At 52.4% G+C, this 19,998-nt stretch overlaps 1 protein-coding gene across 13 annotated transcripts in view; it reads right to left on the bottom strand.

The window, feature by feature from the left end:
- EPB41L1 (erythrocyte membrane protein band 4.1 like 1) overlaps nucleotides 1-19,998 on the bottom strand; it is a 124,508-nt gene that overhangs the window by 86,074 nt on the left and 18,436 nt on the right. For all 13 annotated transcript variants that reach the window (XM_032462229.1, XM_032462225.1, XM_032462230.1 and 10 more), the window contains one exon: nucleotides 14,806-14,857. The gene's annotated coding sequence lies outside the window, so the exon portion shown is untranslated. The remainder of the gene's footprint in view (nucleotides 1-14,805; nucleotides 14,858-19,998) is intronic.

The raw sequence follows: 19,998 nt of genomic DNA, 5'->3' as shown, positions 1-19,998 counted from the left end.
AAAAAACCCAACAATAACCACAGTGGAGCCGTGAGGAACCCACACATGGAGCACTCAAGGAGAGAAGGGGAACAGGCAAATGGGGGCCAGCCAGAGAGGTAGTGGGGAAGCTGGAAAGAAGGGTGTGGTGTCACAGAGACAAGGAAGAGAAGGAAGTGGGGATCCCTGGGGTCAGGGTGGCCTGGGAGGAGCTAGTGACTCGATGCTTGCTGCATTATGTCTCCAGCTGCATTTACAAAGCAACCCAGGCACCAAGAAGAATCAGTCATCAACCCCACATACTGCCCGCTGAGGAGTCTCAGTGTCCACTGTCCCCAGGAGCAGCACTTCCAACATAAACTGGGCACCCATGAGAGGCAGTGACGCATCCCCACCATGGCCATCCACTCCCAGCCCAGCCCCAGCAGAGCAGAGGAGGCCTCTGGCAGAAGAGCCCGGTCAGGATTTTCTCAGGACAAGGCTCTCCTGGTCCACAGCCACTCACCAATTCTGCCATCTGTTTCCTCAGGGACCACATTCTACACACCCACACACATGGGTACACATGTGCACACACACACACTTGCTTCTTGGGCCTTTCCTCAGCCTCTTTTAGACACGCCCCTTAGGTTCTGGGCATCCTTGGTGACAGCAGACACACAGCACGCTCAGAGTCACACCACCAGCTGGCTTTCTTCTCCTGGGACCCCCCTTCCTCTGTCCAGCTACCTCAGCGCAGACCCCGGGCAAACCTGGGTGGAGCCGGGAAGGGCCCCCCAGCAATTCACACCCCACTTCACTGCCCCATCCCCGCCTCCTACCACACCCAGAGCAGGTAATGGCCAAATCCACACTGCTGCTTCCCCAGCGCAGAGAAGAAGGGAGGCTGGGTCACAGAGCTAAGAGCTAAACCCGGCTCTGAAGGCCAATGACCTAAGAAGCCACCTCTGACCCTCCATCTAGTGAGTCAACAAGAAGCAGGGATGAGTCACTGCCAGATGTCCCCCCACTGCACCCTCTTTCTGAGGAAACTGACGCTCCTTACTTCACCCACAGCCCAGATGTGGGGCCACCCTCCCTGTCGGCCTGCAGGGAAGAGGAGGGCCAGGCCACGGCAAGGCCAGTACCAATGTGGCTGCCCCCTTTCCTGCCAGGGAGCTCAGCCTTACGACTCTGCTCCATTTTCAGCTCATCTGATCTTCAGCAAATCCTCATCTGAGGTCCCAGGAGGATCTTAAAAGGGTTATTCAGACATTAGCTCTGACACACAGCCTCCCCGACTCAGACATCACCCGCCCAAGGCAACACTTTGCTCCCTGCTTTTTGGCGCTGCCTGGAAAGAGCAGCAGCGACAGTCTGCCACGTGGCACCACAGGCCCTGCCACCTCCAGCCTTCCTCAATCGGGACTTTCCCCAGCTCCCGGCCTTTTGTAGGGGAGAGACCAGGGAAGGGGAGTCGGTGCCTCCTATATGGCAGGCCTGTCATCATGTTCAACCTGTGCAACATACCCAAGTGTGGCATCATTATTCCTGTGTCACAGACGCAGAATCTGAAGCTGAGCAGCCCTGCCAAGGTCGCTGAGCCAGCACCAAGTTAGCCCTGGAACCCAGGACTGCTGAGCCCCAGGGTTCCTCCAACCACCCTCCCCCACCCAAGCACATTCCCGCCTGCCTGCTGCTCAGCCTCGCCCTGAGCAGAGATGGGCATCCATCATTAGCTACTCCTGGGCATATCGCCCCAAGCCTGCATCCAAGCAGACTGAAGGAGACAAGAGGAGCTGCAGGATTTGGGGCTTCTGGGAGAGGCTTTGGAGAACACAACTTTCCTAGGGGTAAATAATAAATAAATGAAACAAAACTAAGAGCTGGCTGCATCTCCCTATTCTGCCCTGCATCTTTCAGGGACACCTGCAAAAAAGAACATGGTCAGAGCTCAACAAGAGGCTGGATGGGAGGATGTGAGGTCAAAAAGGAGAGGCAATGGGCTGCGTGGTCAGGGAAGTGGCAGCTGGAGGGACCGGAGAGTTTAGCCCAATGCCTTTGTCTTTACAGGTAGGGAGTCTGAGGCCCAGGGAGGGGAAGGGGGCTGCCCAAGGCCAGGAGTGAGTCTGTGGCTGTGCCTGGACTTGAATGCAAAATCCTCTGACTCATAGGTTAGTTTTCTGAGACAGGGAAGAATGAAGGGCCTGCAGCAGACAACACCTGAGATAAATGAATGAGAGAATGAACAAGGGGACACATCACCCCTAGAGCTGAGGGAGCAGAGCACAGAATCCCACACAGTACTTCCATGGGGACCCCAGCCTCGTTCCAGTCTCTCACCCCCACGGAAGACGTAGGCAAGAGGGAGGCCCCTCCATTCACCAAAGCTCGAGCTCTGCCAGGAGCCAATCACAGCCCAGGAAGGAGGCAGAAACTTTGGTTCCCCTGGCAACACAGACAAAGGCCTCTCCTCAGCACAGCAAATTGGCTGGAGTAGGGATGCTGACTGTATTCCACCCCATTCAGAAGGAGCTCTCCTCTCCTTTTCTCACAAGGAGGGACCCAGCCCAATCTTTCTGGTTTTAGCCCTCAGCCTCCAGCCACTGGTCCCATCTCAGATGGGAAGGAAGGGTATGGATGGGCCTCTGAGTTGGGGGCATAGGACAATAGTCGATTCCTGCTCAAGCTGCAGGGGTCCCCTCTCACCAGGTGTGTGCCTCTGGGCTGGGACGGGGCCTGTGTGGATGTTTCTCAGCTTATCACCCCCACGCTCCTCTAAGGGGCAGTGCCAGCTGCAGACCCACAAGAGAGCCTGGAGCTGGAAGGGTGGTGCCTGGCCCAGGCCCAGTTCTGGCGTTAATGCACAACTGGACCTGAGCAAGTTGCATCCCCTTCCTCTTGGGGACTCATTTTCTCCATCTGCAAAGTGTAAAATTTAAGACCTACGGTTCTTGGGAATAACAGTTCCCAGTCCACACTCACCAAAAAGCTACTGAGGAGAGAGCACGGGCAGGAGCTCACCTCACACCGTTTTTGAAAGGTTGCCTCACCCCTGCTCCGGAGCCTTGGAAAACACATAACATTCTGCTAACTGGTATTGCCTCTTTGTACACATTTTGAGAAGAAGGAAGAAAATCACAAGAAAACTGATGGATTCTGGAAAACAGCTTCCAAATAAAACCTCCAGCTTTGGCCACCTACAGGCCAAGCCAGCACCCACTCCCTTGCCCAGTCTCTAGCCCAGCAGAAATGAGGTGTGTGCGCAGTGTCCCCTGAGAAGGCTCTCGTCACTCAGGGAGGTGTCAATCATTCAGAAATTTTAGAAAGATTTTCCATATCGAGAGTCGGAACAAAAAGAGAGGTTTTTCATGAAGCTTCTCGATTCCCAGAAAAGTCACACTATTGACATCTGAACCCATGAGCATTCACCATGCTTTCAGCTCTATGGCCCCTCAGCCACCTGTCAAGCCACTGGCAGCCATCCAGGATACGGTTGCTTTCCCTGCCCCAGGGCCCGATACCCATCAGGCTCCATCCATTCTCCCTCTTGACCGTCCTCTGATCCGTCCACATGCCTGGGTTTAGGCCATCATCTCCCACCAGGCCCACACCAACAGCTTGCCCACAGTTCTCCAGGCCTCCAGGCTTGCCCTCCCTACCCGTCCTCCAGCTGCCAGAAATCAGGTCACATCTTTCCCAACCTACAGCCGGCAGTGGCCCTCATCACCCTCCAAAGTTCCAGCTCCTGGCCCAGTACACATGTGCTGCAGGACCCAGGCCTGCCCGTGCCTGGCTTTTCTTTCCTCGTCAAACTCCCGCCTCTCCAAAACGCCCTCCTGTTTCATGCCTCTGCACTTTTTTCTTTGTACTTGTGGTTCCCTCTGCCAGGAGCGTCCTTTCAGAACACCCACTGTTGGCTGAAGATAACAGCTCACCTTTACTGAGTGCTCAGTATGTACCAGGCTCTCGGTGAAGCCCTTTGCAGGCACTACTTCATTTATCTTCACCAAGACCCTATGAGGCAGGTACTTAACTCTGACTGTTTACAGGTGAAGATACGGAATCAGAGATGTGAATGAAGCAGGAGTCATATGGCTGATAAGGGGCGGAGTCACGATAGAAATCCAAGCATCTGACTCTTAGGTGGCCGGGACCTCTGCCCTCCAGGAACAATGCAGTGGCAACGTGGAATCAGAAAACACAGTTTGTTCCGGCAGCGCCCCTTCCTTCTGGGCCTTTGGTAACATTCCTGCCTCAGAGTACCTCCAGAGAGGGCCTGTTCTGTTCCTCTCTGAGTTCGCCTCCAGCCCTGCACTCCGCTCAACCACACAGCGACCTTTTCAAGTTGACAAAGTGTCTGAGCCCACACTTCTGAAGTTAGAGCTCTACAGTTACAAGTAATGGCCCAGCAAAGACTCCCAGCAGTGTCTTTCAGGAAGCCTGAACTCTCTGGCCTTGCATCAAGGGACCACCAGGATCCAGTGCCAGTCCATCTTTTCAACTTTAACTCCCCAGGGCATCCCCTGCCCGCATGCATGCATGCTCTAGCCACAAGAAATGGGTGAGTATTTACCATCCCTGCCATGTTGGTTCTCACTAAAAGTTGCCATTTACTGAGCACCTACTAAGAGCCGTGCCCTGAGCCAGGCACTTAACTAGCGTTCTCATCTCCCTACAACTCATTCATTCATTCATTCATTCATCCAACAACTACTTACTGAGTATCTACTATGTGCCATGCAATGTGGAGTGAACATGACATTAAAAATAAAAGACAAATTGAGGGGTGGGTATAGCTCAGTGGTAGAGCACATGCTTAGCATGCACATTCTAGGTTCAATCTCCAGTACCTCTATTAAAAAAAGAAAAAAAGACAAATGGTTACAAATTGTGATAAGCATTGGGAGGAATCAAGAGGCAGAGAGCCGTGCAGTGGAGCTGGAGAGGGAGGTGTCTAAGTAAGTGGAATTGTAAAGGATAAGAAGGATCTCAGACTGCAAAGAGCCAAGGAAAGAGAATTCCAAGCAGAAAGGCACAGCATATGTAAAGGTCCTGAGGTAAGGAAGCATTTGTTATGTAAACAGAGAGAAGAAATAAATGACCAATGAGGAGATACATGACTGGAAAAGGGACTGGATCATTCAGGGCCCTGCAGGCTACGGTAGGGAGTTGAGAGTTTATTCTAGAAGGAGAGGAAAGACACTAAGTGACATGGTCTGATTTGTGTTTTACAAAGATCACTCCGGCTGCCACTCGGAAAGGAGACTTGGGAATATAAATAATGTATGTGATGTCTGCAAAGTCACTGCTCAGTACATGTTAATCCCCTTTTCCTCCTCTCTTTACTCCCTTCCCAGGCTGGGAATGGCCTCTTTAACTCCTATCCCTTCTTCTGGCTTAGACATTGTCATAATCTGAATTTTCTGAGGATATGTGATCTGTGTATGCTTGACCATTAGATGTGGTCCCGCAAGAGGATGCAATTTGCCCAAGTGTCACACAGAAGGGCTGCAGCAGTGCTGGAATTTTCCTGCTTTCCTTCCTTCCCCTGACCAGACCCTGGGTTGATGGGAAAATCAGGAGGAAGAGAAGGTAGCGAGTGCTAAGGGCTTCTTCCCACTGGGTTCTCGGTCTCCCCTCAGCTCTTCATGGAGAAGCTCAGACAGCCTGGTTCTCAGGCAACTACAGGCTCAGGGTGCAGGTGGGGGGACTGGAGTCAGCTCCTCCTCCAGGTACACCCTCTCCTGCTTGAGCCAGATAAGAGTGGGCCAGACTATACAAAGAAAAAGCTTCTGATGGAGACTTGCTAGGATGTTAGCTGACCCTCTCCCCATCCTCAGAAGCAAGCAAGAGTTGTGGCCCTCATCCTGCCCATTCAGAAGCTGAGCCCTCGGTGTGCTGTGACTTGCCTAAGGATAGAGAGGACATGGCAGAGCTTGAACTAAAATCATAGCATGTGGCTGTTTGAGGCTTACTGAGCTGAAAACCTGTTGCACAGATGAAGACGCTGAGATCCAAGAAGGGAGAAGGACTTGCCCACAGTCACACGCTGAGTAAGTGATGGAGCCAGGGCTAGGAGTCTGGGTGACTTCCGCTTCCCAGCTCCCCACATGGCCTCCCTTGACGGGAAGGGGGCAGTGGGGAGGCTGGCCTTGGGGGTGGGCAAGGAGGCAAGGACAGAACAGCACTGCCTCCTCCGCCCCGCCTGCTCCATCTCCCAGCCCTCCCACTGCTTATGGGTGCGGCAAAACCTGTCAAACCAGTGCCAGTGCCCGGCCAAGTGGCAGAGCCCAGAGCTGCAGGGGCATGGGCAGGCTGCACACACCAAGAGCTGGGGGGGCAGGGAGGACACAGAGGCTCCTCCTTGGCCTACCAGCCAGGCCACACGGGCACTGCCCCAGAGCCAGGGTGCCTGCTCACAGCTGAACTCCGTCACCCAGAATCAGGCACAGCCAGGACTCACGAGGCCTCCCGTTCTTATCTCGCACAAGGGCCTGCCCTCCACTTCCCCTCCTCCTCTGGACACTCAGCATGTCACCTGTCAGTGCCACCCGGGCAAGAGACCCAGGAACTTATCTGGGAAACATGGCAAGAGGCAGGGAAACATGACAAAAATGACACATAAATAACTCTCCCCTCCCAATCACAGCCACCAGGACGAAGTCCTGCCACCCTGTCCCCTGTCGGGGACACATATGCTCTACCTCTTGCTCTCCCCTCCCCTCAGTGACCAAGACCCAGGGAATGGCTGAGCGCAGGATGTGAATGTAGGGGGCGGAGGGCAGGGGATCTGCATTGCTAGGAAGCTCTGTAGCTCTGTGACACTTGGTGTAGACTTGGGAAAACCTGCCCTCTGGGTCTTCAGACTCTCAAAGGACATGTGATTGCCCTTCCTATGGAAGAGCTAGGTCACCTCCAGAGCTTTAGGGAGCCTTGAAGTGTTGCTCTCACCCACCACCATCCCATCTCTCACCACCTCCTGCCCAAAGGAAGGCATGAGAGGTTATATCCACCAGTGTGCAGGGCCCCTGCTGGACAGGGCTGGCGTCTGCATCAGGCGTGGCCTTGCTGGAACCTGTTTAGTCAGCACTGGTGCCAGCCGGGGAAGCCAGGCCTTCTCAGGCCAGACTACAGGGGAGCTGGTGAGCCCACCAACTTTTCCCAAGTACTTGGAACCTAGTTCAGAAACCACTCCCAAGGCCTGCAAATCCCAGAAGCCGAGTGCTGGGCAGGAAGGGACCTTGGCATCAGCCTGGGCTCTTGTGAGCCTGGGACACGTGGGCCAGGCAGGTGCCACACAAATGTCCAGGACTATCCTCATATCTCAACCAATCTACCCCCGTGGTAGACAGGGAGGAGGCAGCCCTGAGAGAGGCGGGGACTGGCCCAAGGTCATACTGCAAGGCCATAGCAGAGGTGGAAGTGCCACCCAGTTCTGACCCCAGCTCAGGGTTTCCAGCACCTGCCACTGCCTGCAGCAGAGATGTTTCTCCAAATTCAAAATCACGCATCCCACGGAGGAACCGAGACACCTTCCTCACCACTGCTCGGAAACTAACAGAGACAGTACAAAGTTCTGCCTTCAGTACCGATCACATGTGTACCTGCTGCGTTCACCTGTGTCTCAGCATGGGGGGCAGTGCCTGGTGTGTGGCAGGATCCTCAGTGCAAGCCGGTTGACTATATCAAGACTTGCTGGAGGAATGACCGGAGGCAGAATTCACTTCTAGGCCTAAGCACTGGGGTTGTGGGTTGGGGAAACGGAAGCAGAAGAGAGAAACAGAAGGAGCTCTTGATCCAGGCAGGCTGCGGATAACAGGCAGGCGCACCGTTGACCTACAGCTTCAGAAATCTCGAACCCAAAAGTGAGAGACGGGTTGTCCCCAATCACCTTGAATGCATGGACTTTAAGACTCGTGTGTGTGTTTCTGTGACTTGGCAAGGCCACCAAGCCAGCCGCTCTGTCGTTTACGCAGTCAACCGCTGCCTCACTCTCCAAAACATATGGTTTAAAGGTCAAGGTCAGTTCCAGTCATCCTCCACTTCCCTGTCAGTGCTGCCACACCCTGAGGCTGAGCCCTGCCGCCCCTTCAGCCAGGAGTTGAGCTCCCAAAGTGTGAAGACCTGAGCTGAAACCATGGGCAAGTCTCTTCCCCTAAGACTCTCATTTGTAAAATGGAGATGGTGACACCTTCCTGCCTCCTGTAAGAAGTGTTCTGAAGGCCACATACAGTAATGGATGGGAACATGCTTTGTAAATTATAAAGTGCCAAAGAGAAGAAATTATTAATAACAATAACATTGTCAGCACCAGCCTAGCTGGCCCCCAGAGAATTCCAATCTCTAGATGTCACTGATCATCATCACTAAGGCCGCACCAGCAAGGTAACACCTACCAGTTACTCAGCACTCAGCAGTGTCCCAGGCACAGTGCTATGCACACCACGCATTGCCTGCATTCTCTCATTTGGGCTCTGTGACCTCTGCAGTAAAAACTATTAATGTGTCAATTTTACAGATGGTCAAACTGAGGCATGGAGAAATGAAGTATCTCATTCAAATTCACACAGTAGGTGCTGGAGCAGGGGTCTACACCCAAGTCTATCTGAGTCTGGAGCTCAAGTTCTTTTCAGCGCATTCTACTACCCTGCAAGGGTATCACCTTGCTAAGGCATTCCCCATCTGCCACAGCCTGACGTGGCCCAGCGTGATGTGGTCACTTCCCAGACCCTTGCAGCGGTAACCTTGAGATGGGTAGGATTGGCTGATTTTGTAGTCCCTGTTTGACAAATGACATGGCAACTGAGCCAGGAGGAAAACTTGGCAACCATGTATCTCAACTCACGGATCATAGAACAGCAGGAACACAAAGGACCATAGAGAGTGGATCCGGAGGGGGGACCTGAGGCCGGAGAGGGAAAGGGACCTGCCCAGGTCATTCATTCAGACCTTTCCCAGGACCTTCTTTCACGTGCGTGTCTCAGTGAGAAAGCAGTGTCTATTCCTCTACTTTTATAACTGCCCCCACTCCGCCGCTAGCTGCCCCGCCCCCTGTGCGTCCAGAGCCGGTGACCGCTGGCCACTGCCGCCCAGTCCTAGTTCCCAGCGTACCAAGTGAGGAAACTAACTTGCTCAGCAACGAGCTCTAGAGGCCAACGTGGCTTCCACAGCCCACATAAGGCCCCCAGGCCAGTCTCGGTGCCTTTGCTTCCTGCTGCTCCCGACGCAGGTAAAGAACATGCCAACACTATATCCACAGAGCTGGGCAACTATCACTGCTATCGAATTCTAGAATCCCAGTTATTCTTAGCAAGCGCTGAGAGGCAGCCCCCATGCCCCTTAGGAATGCAGGGCTCCTCCCTGGTTTGGCCCAGATGCCACTTTTCTGGGAAAGGCCAGGGTGCCCCTAGGAAGAATTTCTCTAGGGCAGAAGTGGAGAAAAATGTAAACACTCAGTGGACACTGTGTTCCACCAAGTGAAACAAAGTTGTAGATTTTTCTGGGAAAGGGACCTGAGCCTGTCCCAGCCTTGCCTCTCCAGCTGCCCTGATGCAACGATTGTGCTGAGTTTACCGTGCCTCAGTCTCCCCATCTTGTCCCTGGGCAGCAGGCTGAAACTCATGCCTCCAGCCTCCCACAGAAGGCTCCCCTACCAAATGGCTAATCTTGTCCACCTTGTTGGAAGAAAAAGGCCACCCTCTTAGGTCAGTCGAGATTGGCAAGAACAGTAGGATGGGGCTGGGTTGAGGAACCCTCAGATTCAGAACTGGTGATGAAGCTTTATTCTGCAGGCCTTAGAAAGCTTGGGAAAATCTGAAATGGGGACACAACCCCCACATACTGGGCTGGACCAAAAAGGAAGCCCCAGAGGCTGCCCTTATAGCCATTAGCACTGAACAACTGATCTGAAGGAAGATCAGGATTCCGGACACTGGTTTCTATCCTCTAGCTCCACTCTGCCCCTCATCAACTGTGTGACCTTGGAGGAGTCACTTACCTCCTCTGAGCCTCAATTAACCCACCCACAAAACGGGGATAATTATATCCTCCCTGCCTCACTTCTCAGGATTATGAGGGAAATCTGATGAGATGATGAATAGAAGATCCCTTTGTAGGAAAAATATAAGGGACTTCGGTTATAGTCCAGATGATAAGAGCCACGAGGATGAAGAACCCACAATGAAAGAACTCCCCTGCTCTTCACCACCTCTTTTCTCCCTATAGAAATGCTGGAATCCCCCCAAGAAGGGTCAGAGAAATCCAGTGATCCCAGAGATAAGAGGGGTCACAGAAGGAATGCTGGCCATCTGGGCCTTGTCGGGATGACATCTGTGAAGCCTGGGCCCCCCCCCCCCCCCAGCAGCCCCTCTAGCTCTCAGGCAGGCAGCCAGCCAGGGGCAACGGGCTGTCTCCACAGCCCGGGGCAGAGGTGGGGGAGCAGACAGGGTAGCCAGAGTTCGCATTTCAGAGACACTGCTCTAGGAGGGTTCCGTGGGCAAGAGCAGCAGGGAGGGGCTGGGGGTGTTCTCCTGCTGAGTCTCCCACACCTCCAACCCTCCTGCAAGGGACAATGATGCAGCCACCTTTCATGTGACAATGGTACCTGTGTCATTCTCCTCCTCTATAAAACAGGGGCGATAAAGCTCTGACACACTGCCAGTCCAGTTCAATAAACATGACTGCCATTCTTTCACCCTTTAGACCTGGGAGGCCCCCTGGGCTAACATGCTCTCCCCTCAGTGTTCCACCTGAGTTGTTTGAAGAAAAATCTGAAGGCACTTTCAGGACAGAGCCTAAGCTCGGAGGGCATTATCCACCTCCTGACAAGGCGGATGAGATGAGGCGTGTGTGGAGGGGGAAGGGGAAGGAAAGGGGGTCTCTCTGGGGTCGGAGGTACATGCTTCAGCCTGCTGCCTGTGGAGAGGAGGGGGATCCCACCATTCACGGAGGCTCTCAGAAACTATTCTGGTCCCTTGAGCTTGTGCCGCCTGGAGGAAGGGCTGACCCTGGGGCAATGAAGGACTGATAACCTGTTGGTGCCCAGGTGCCCTTGTTCACCATCCATGTGCGGCCTGCCCTCCCTACGTCTGGGAGAAATGGTGAAGGCCTGGGCACCCGGGTGCAGCTGGAGACCATCAAACCTATTCGCATCACTGAAGAGAACAGTGTGGAAAGAGGGGGCCCTTCTGTGCAGCCTGAGAGATGGCTGCCCACCCCTCTCCACCTTGGCTCCTTAGTTCTGGTCGAACTAAACCACTCCTGCTTCTCTCTTCCCTGCCTTTTCTCAAGCAGCTCCCTCCTCCTGGAGTGCCCTCTCCAAACCCAACATCCAGATCCATCCCTTCCAAGGACTCAATCAAATGTGCTCTCCTCCAGGAAGCACATTTTGACTGCTGCCCCCCTTTCCCCAAGCATCAGTTGCACTTTTCCTATCCCTCTCCAACGGTAATTTGCACTGTTGGCTGTGTCCCAGCCACACATGCACACATCTGTTTATGTCCCCTCTGGGGGATGGGTGATTGCAGTGGTCTCTAGCACAGATCTGAACTCAACACCAGCTTTGCTATCTGTTAGCCATCTGACCATGGGAGAGTCACTTATCCTCTCTGAGCCTCAGTTTCCTCTGGAAAATGGGGACACTAATAGTACCTACTCCATAGAGTTGTTACAACTAAATGAGACCAACGTATATTAAGTGCTCAGCAGAGAGCCTGGCAGTGTGAGAGCTCAATAACGTAACTTATTGGCTGTGGTGACCTTTCAGACAGGTTCACGGATGATCTTTACAGCTCCTGAATCGCCTACCACAGAGCCACACACTGGATGGATTGAGTTCTACGGAGGTGGACCTGAGTGCAACATGAGGAGATCCTTCCCAATGGCAGAGCAGTACAGCCAGGGCCTGGGGCTGCCTCACAGGTCATGAGCTCTGTGTCACAGAGCAGGCGTAGGACCCGCTTGCATGGCTGACCAGAGGCAGTAGACATCGTGATCACAGCGTGGGCTCTGAAGCCAGACTCCTTGGGCTTGAACCTCAGCTTCTCCTCTTACTCAATTTGTGACCTTCACTAGCTGTGACTCAATTTTCCCATCTGTAAAATGGGCAGAGTATTAGTACCTACTCAAAGGACTGTCATGAGGATTAGATGAAATAATACATGAAAAACAACAGAACGTGCTAGCATAAGGAGAGTAACTCCATAAACATTACCTGTTGTTATTATCATTGTTGATATCTATATTTCCTATTACTGAGGTGGGGAGTTACAGGCCCTTGTAGGCCTATAAGCTGTTCATTCTCCTATAACCCAAGTCTCTGCTGACATCCTAGTTCCCCTCATGGCTCTGTCCGGCCGGGAGCCCTCTACTGCCCCTTCTTCCAGCAACAGCCCCACTCTTCCATTAGCTACACCAGGAGGCACTTGACTTAGGCCTGGCCACTCTATGGAAGGTCCCTATCCCCCAGCATCAATGGTTGAACCAACCAGAGTCCGTCCTTTGGGTTGCCATACAGATCCTAGAAGAAAAATCTCCCCCTCTTACTGTTTGGGTTGCTCAGCTGGAGCAGTGGACAGCCAGTTCCTCACAAAGGCAGAGAGGAGAGACAAGCTGCGACAGGAGAGAGATGGAGAGTCTACCTGATTCCTCATCCTTCAATTCCACGAACTGCTCCAGGATCCCTTAAAGACCTTTTCTGGTTTAAGCCACTTTGAATAGAGTTTTTGTCACTTGGTTCTGAAAAAGCCAGGCCCAATTAAACAGGTCCTAACCAAGATACAGGCTGTGCCGGCCATGGGTGGGCAGGGCAGAGGCAGCATTATGACTGTCCTGTGCATTCCAGCACCATCCCTGTCATCTGGGCTGCAAAGGACCGTCCACAAAGCATGTTATCAGGAACCATCCTGACTCAGTGGTCTTCAGACCCTGCTTCCTGGAGCACTGGGAAACTGCAGAGGCAGCTCCAAAAACATCCACGGAATAAAGGGCAGGAAGGAAGGCAACGAGATTCTGGGTAAATTGCTGCCAATTCAACCACAGGAATTCTGTTGCAAATGCTTATATATTGGGATTCTGCTGTCCCAAAAGATTTGAAATACCCTATTCTAATTGACACTCACAAGAGCATTAAGAAGTAACAAGGCTGATGTGTCTACCCTCATTCTCCAGGAAAGGAAACTGAGGCCCAGAAAGGGAAAGCAATGAGGCTGATGCCACAGAGCAAGTCAGTGTCAGAGTAAGGACCTGAATGCAGAACTCTGGACTTGCAGGCCCAGTGACTGTGAAAATCTATCCTCTCTCACGTTTCCTGTCTCCTCCGGTAAACTCCAGAGTCTCACCTTTCTTAGCTCTGATCCCTACAGAGTTGCCTGTCTCTGAGCCTGGCTCCTTGGAAGGCTTCCTGAAGCTCAAGGAACTTGTGGAATAAATGTCTGAACCAACCCCTACCTTCCCCCAACCATGCACATGTACACTTACTTCCCCTTCTCCCCACCCATTTGCCCAAATGTCAGGGAAAGACCGGCAGGCCCCCTCCTGGGAACTCCTAATCCACCTCCTCTGTCCTGGCTATGCTGTGGCTGTGGACAGAGGATTCCTTGTTCCCAGTGCTTCCTGCTCAGAGATCTCCGTGGGGCCCATGTGCTGGCAGGAAAGAGCCAAATCACTCCTTTTAACTGGAGCTAAAGCCACCCCATCCCTGCCACCCCCAAGGAACAACATACTCCCAGCTCTGTTTGGCATTTATTCTACCTGCCCCAGCCTGGCTCAGTCCCATAAACACACACACACACACACACACAACACACACACAGACACACACACACACACACACACCACACACACACACACACACACACACACACACACACACGATAGTTCCCCTAGGGTACAGAGGGGCCTCACACCTAATCAAAAATAAAAACCAGAGGGTTCTAGAATGACAACAGCACAGTCCTGGCAGTGGTACCTTACTAATAACCCCACAATGATATCTGCATATAACTTCACAATTTCCCAATGGGTATAACTTCATTGGCTTGGTTGCCTCCCCACACCCTCATACCACCAGAGTCACCAGACTCAGGAGGTGGAAGGGGCTTTGACGTGCCCCAGGCCAGTGGTTTGCAAAGCATCTTGTACAGAGCCAAGGATGGGTTCCGAGTTGTTGTCTGGGGGCTGCCGAGGGCTGAGGAATTAGCCAATTAGAGTCCCCTGAGCCCAGGCCAACTTTGACCACAGCTGCAACCCCTTTAGCTGTTTTGAACATTGAGATTCTTTGGGGGGGGTGCAGAATTCAAAAAGGGGATTTCCCTGCAGGAAAGTCTGACAACAACTCATTGACTCTGACCCCACCTTCTTCCACCCCTGGCTCTGACAAGGTATAAATGACCCGGAGGCCAACAGAGAGGAAGGTGGCTGCCCAAGGTCACGTAGGAGTCAGTGGCAGGACCAGAATGAAACACCCTCTTTGGAATCTAGTCTACTACCTCAGAGTGGTTAAGCAAAAGAAAACAAGGGCTGCAGCTCAGCAGATCTGGCTTCCAGGTCCAAGGCCACCCGTCCTCAGCCATGGAGGCGTGGATAAGCAATACAGGCAAAGCCCGCTACCTAGCACAGAGGTGCTTAACAAACATCCATGTCGGCCCCTTCCTCAAAATAAGCCAAAACCAGAGGAGACCTTGGCGCTGCGCCCTTTTCTCAAACCGACCAGAAATCTGGGACCCAGACAAACCCTCACGCCTCCCCAGCAGTAAAATATATTAAAATAGCCTGAGGGCATGAAAGACCAATTTGTCCACACCAAGCAGAAGAAGCAGAATGAGGTTGTGCTTTGGTAACACTCACCCCTCCTCCGACCACACCAGCTCCCCGCGGGGGAAGGACGTCAGTCAGGCACCTGGAAGGAGGAAACAGTGTTAGCGCCTCTAGGCTGAGTTCGTGGACCCAGCGTGGAGCTGGGAATTGAGAGGCTGGCATTTGACTCTCAGGAACTTTAGGGAAGTTGCTGAACCTGTTAAACAGAAAGGCCCAGTGACTATGCTGAGCCAAAGGGAAAGTAACAAACATGAAACTGAAGCGGCCAGCAGGGGCCAGGCCGTGAAGGGCCTTGGAGGCCAAAGTAAAGAGTTTAGCTTTGATTCTAAGAGTAATGGGAAACCATTGACTGGCAGGGTAAAGGCTGGACTGGAGACCAGCAACCGTAGCTTCAGGTTGTATGAGTTAGGGCCTGTTGTGGCTGAACGGGGTGAGGCGGGGAGGGGGGGGGTGACAAGGGCCCAGACAGAACTTGGTAATGGGCCGGCTCTGAGGGGATGAGGGAGAGCAGAGGCCCGCCCACCCCTCAGGCTATTTTTCCATGTCAGTCCAGTGGTTCCCAGCACCCAGGACAAGACACACCCATTGTTCTCTCAAATCGGCCTATCCTTATCTCAGTCTCCCCATCTGTAAAGCAAACATGGTTGGACTCAGCGGTCACTAAGGTTCTTCTTAGCATTAGTATTTTGTTGTGGTCGAATTCACTCACAGAGTATTTAAGCCCCCTTCAATCATCAACTGCAGGCCTGGCCTGGTACACAACGGGCAGGATTGTTGGAGGGAGAAACCTCAGGTCCCCTGAATTCACACACTAAGAACAGTAATCTCCAGGTGGGACAAAGTTCACATAGAACCCAAGAATCAAGCAAATAGGAAGATTAGCCAGGCTGAGGCTGGAGCAGGAGCAGCAGGAGCTGCGCACCCAAGCGCCTCGCTCCGGCGGCCAGCATGGGCCTCAGGACACTGCCACTCCAGCTGTCACATCAGCCACCCAGCAGCTCACCCTGGGAGGCCAGGTTGCAAGGTACCCGGGAGGCAGTGTAGGGTAGTGGGCTCTGCAGTCACACAGACCTGGCTGGAATTTGGGCTCCACTACCCTCTAGCAACATGGCCTGGGATCAGTCACTTCCTCTCTCTGAGCTTTGGTTTCCTCACTGGGAAAACAGAAGTCAAAGTGTCTGATTCCAAGATGAAAGGGAGAATTAAATTAGATGTTGCATGTGGAGAATTCAGCACAGTTCCTTATCACATCAATCCGGGAGGGAGTGGCTGCCGTTTACAGATCCAGGAAGATGAAATGACTCCCTGACAATCATTAGACAATCAATGCAGGGGTAAGACCCCAAGCTCAGGTTCTTAACCGCCAGGTTACATGCTCACCATGTGGGTTCCTGAGTTTTTAGACAAAGACAGATGTTGAGACTAAAAAATTACAAATGACTTAACTAAAGCCATGTAGGGAGTGAAATGGTAGAAGAGGGATCTGAATCCAGGCCTCCTGGATGAAAAAGCCCATGGTCTCCCCCAGGGGTATCCAGAAGGTAGATGTGTGTGGAGAAGCTTCAGATTTCAGGGCCCTTTAAACCTGGAACAGGGACAAAGATGAATCTGTGCAGATGGAGTGAGGGTGGTGGTGAAGCTACCTTGAGAGGAAACCAGAAGAAGCTGGTGAAACAAAAGCCTCTTTCTCAGAGGCCCGCTCCAGTGACTGGGCAGGAGGGGAGGGGGCTGACAAACAGGCCACCCGTCCTGCCAGGGCTGAGCTGAGAGTTCAGCTGAGCTAAACAAACAGAAACAGTTCCAGCTTGGCCACCAACTTGCTGTGTGATCCGAGGGAGGTCCCACGCACACATGCATACACTCAGGTCTCTGTCTCTTCAACTCAAGAATAAGACGATTGTACAGAATGGTGTCAAGATCCCTTCCAGTTATAGAAGACTAATAATAAGGATTCCTCACAAGCGCCAGACCCCTGGTCAGGCCCTGCTCTCACAGCCCCCAAAGCTGGCCTCCTACTGCTGGCTCCAGTATTACAATAGGAGTGGGAATTCCTGCATTCAGATTCTGGCTATATAGCCAGGTCACTTCTCCTCCACAGGCCTCACCTTCTTCATCTGTAAAATGGGCACATATCTTTGCCTGATCACCTATGGAACAGGAAGATCCAAGGACTTCCCCCAAAGGCAAGCAATCCCCTGAGGTATTCAACAAAGCATCCCTGAGTCCCCATCCCAACTCCCACCCTCAAGCTCTTTGAACTCCTTTCCCTCTGGCCCATCTTCCATTTGGACAAATGGAATAACTGAATCCAAGCTGATGGATGCAACAGCAGTAGCAATGACCCCCACAACCAGCAGTAGTAGTAACAACCACTAGCACAGCTCAGTTGTGACTGCACGGATGAGCCAGGCACTGTGCGAAGGGCTGCACCTGGACCACATCTCAGGTAGTCCCCTCCATCAATGAGGCAAATCCCACCGTTAGTCTAGATTTACAGATGATAGACTAAGGTTCAGCAAAGTCAAGTGACCAGTCCAAGGTCACACACACAGCAAGTAAGTAGCCTGGCCATCCAGACACGGGCTCTTCACTTGATACCAGAAGTCCTAATCTTATCCTCAAGGCTATGGGGAACATTAGCCAGGGGAACATTCCATCATGGGGAGTGGCCCAGATATTGGGCCACCCCTCACCCTCACCGCCAAACCTCCCCAAATAACTAGTTTTTATATTCTTGTATTATTATTCAAATGTGTCCAACTCAACTCTGTGGCTAAAACAGCACCATCCAATCAAAATATAATGATGGCCAAATATATAATTTACAACTTTCCTGTAGCCACATTTTAAAAAGTATAAAGGAATGGGTGAAATTGATTTTAATAGTATATTTATTTAACATGAAATCACTACAAAAATATTACTGACATATTTTACATTCTTTTCTTTTTTCCATCCTGTCTCCTAAATCCAGTGGACAGACACCTTACACTGAGAGCACATCTCAATTCTGACACTGAATTTTCATTAGGTATTTAGATCCTCTTAGACTTTACCATTGAAGAAGTGTTTTCACAAAGCTAAGTTCACAAACATACATAGAAGTCTTCCAGTAACTGAATGAAGAATTCTTTCCATTTTTAAATTAATTAAAATTAAGTAAGATTACAAGTTCTATTCCTTGGTGGCACTAGCCACATTTCACATGCTCAGTAGCCACATGTGGCTAGTGGCTACTGTATGGGGCAGCATAGCTCTAACAGTCAAGTTCTTAGAGCCCTAAGCCAAAGCCAGCCTCCCAAAGTAAAGCTGAATGTCAATAGGATGGGATCTACTCATTCCAGCCCCCTACTATGCCTAATATTAATATCCGTCTCTTGTGCCTTTATACTCACAGTGCTGGGGACAAAGGGATCAGAGGACCCATTGCTCGGAGGATGCCAAGATGGCTCAGAGAGGTGGGCCACCTCCCCAAGGTCACCCAGTTTTGACCCACAGCCTATCTGACTTGGAAGTTTAAGCTCTGTCCCTAAAGCTTGGCAGGTGACTGGTCAGGGGCTCAACCTTCTAGGGGAATAAGTAAGCCTTTGCCACTAGTCCCTCCTCCCCGAGACTAGTGGCAGAGAATGGCCCCTAAGAGGACACCCAGTGAAGAGGGTAAAAGGGAAGCAAACGGCATGGACTGCACTGGGTGGCGGTCCTGTCCAGAGGGCTTAGGCCGCTGCGGTATGTTCCTACCTCCCCCCTCCCCCCTACCCGAAATGAGGCAAAGCCAGCAAGGTCCTCTGGCTGCCTGCCCTCTGGGTGGGTCCCTGGGGCTTGGCGCCGTGCCCTCCCCCACATCTCGCCCAAGAACATTCACCCAAGGCCCTTGGACTAGGGCCAGAGCCTGTACTCACATCTCAGGGTCACCTCAGCTGGAGTCAAGGGAAAGGGTCCAAGAGGCAGTCCACCCCCCACCCCCTGGAGGAGGGGAGGAGCAGGCCCTGGAGGCAGATTCCAGAGTAGGGAAAAGGTGGCAGGTACCCGGCCAGAAGAACCTGGGTGGCTCCACCCCTCTCCTCAGGTCCTCAGAGCACGGCTAGCTCTCAGCCCCCTCCCACCAGCCTAGCAGGGTGAAACTCTCTCCAGCTATTAGGTTTAACAATTAACTCTGATTGGTTTCCATTTCAGGAGAAGGCAATTCCAGCCAAAAGTCCCATCTAGGGGTAAGGGGACTTGGAGGGAGATAGAGGGGAAGGGGTTGGTGTGAAGGGAGAAAGGGGGTGTTAGTGAAGGCCCCTACCTCCTCCTTCCGGTCCCAACCTACCAGTGTGGGACAGCTAAGGGGTGATGGCCTAAGTTTCAGAAGGGCAGGGGAAGTGCCTGGCACACAGTAGGTGCTCAATAGATATTTGTAATTAATGAATAAGGGGTTGGGGTGAACTGGAATTAAATGGTCCAGACAGATGCGCAGACTGATGGAAGAGAAGTGAAGGCAAAAGTTGACTTGTCCTGGGTCCTTGCTGAGACCAAGCTGGGCTAAGGACAGGGAGGGCAGCCACCCAGGACATGCCATGAAAAGGCTTTGAAGTCCCCCAGCCCTGGGGCTGCTCTTCCTTGCTGTGACCACTGTAGCCCTCATTATCCCCATAAACAAGGGGTGACAGATAACACTATGGTATCATGTACCGGGCTGTACATGGCCAGGCCCAAGATGCTGGGATGTTCTGTGCCACTGTAATACAGTCATGTCTCTTGCTGCTTGGCAACAGCCTCCTCTTCTCAGGCCACCCCCTGAACTCCCCCACATCCCAATATTCCCCTGGATCCCACCTATGTGGCCCTTTTTCCTTTCCGGGAAGGAAAGCCCGGAATGATGACGACTCCAGCCCACTCACGTCCCACTCACCTGGGATCACGCACACACCCTGGTAACAGACTGCTCCTAATTTGGCATTTGCTTGTCATTTACACCCCTCCTTGGGCCCGCTCCTCACCCTCATCCCCCAGCTCCTCACACAAGCCTAGGACCACAGCCCACCCCAGGCTGGCTCTGAACTCACTGCGGCCAGTTCACTCGGCGTTCTTGGGTGGGGGCTCACCCTTCTGGACCTCTGCTTCACACTTGTGTAGTGTACGGGTGAGGGGTGGATTAATAGATCACTTCATCTGACATTTAGAGATTCTGACATTTCTGAGATCAAGCTGTGTTTTAAGTTCAGACAGACCAGAGTTCAGATG

This window comes from Camelus ferus, chromosome 19, assembly GCF_009834535.1.
Source record: "Camelus ferus isolate YT-003-E chromosome 19, BCGSAC_Cfer_1.0, whole genome shotgun sequence".
Lineage (NCBI taxonomy): Eukaryota > Metazoa > Chordata > Mammalia > Artiodactyla > Camelidae > Camelus > Camelus ferus.
Note: the sequence above shows the minus strand (reverse complement) of the source record. Positions and strands in the feature narration are given on the sequence as shown.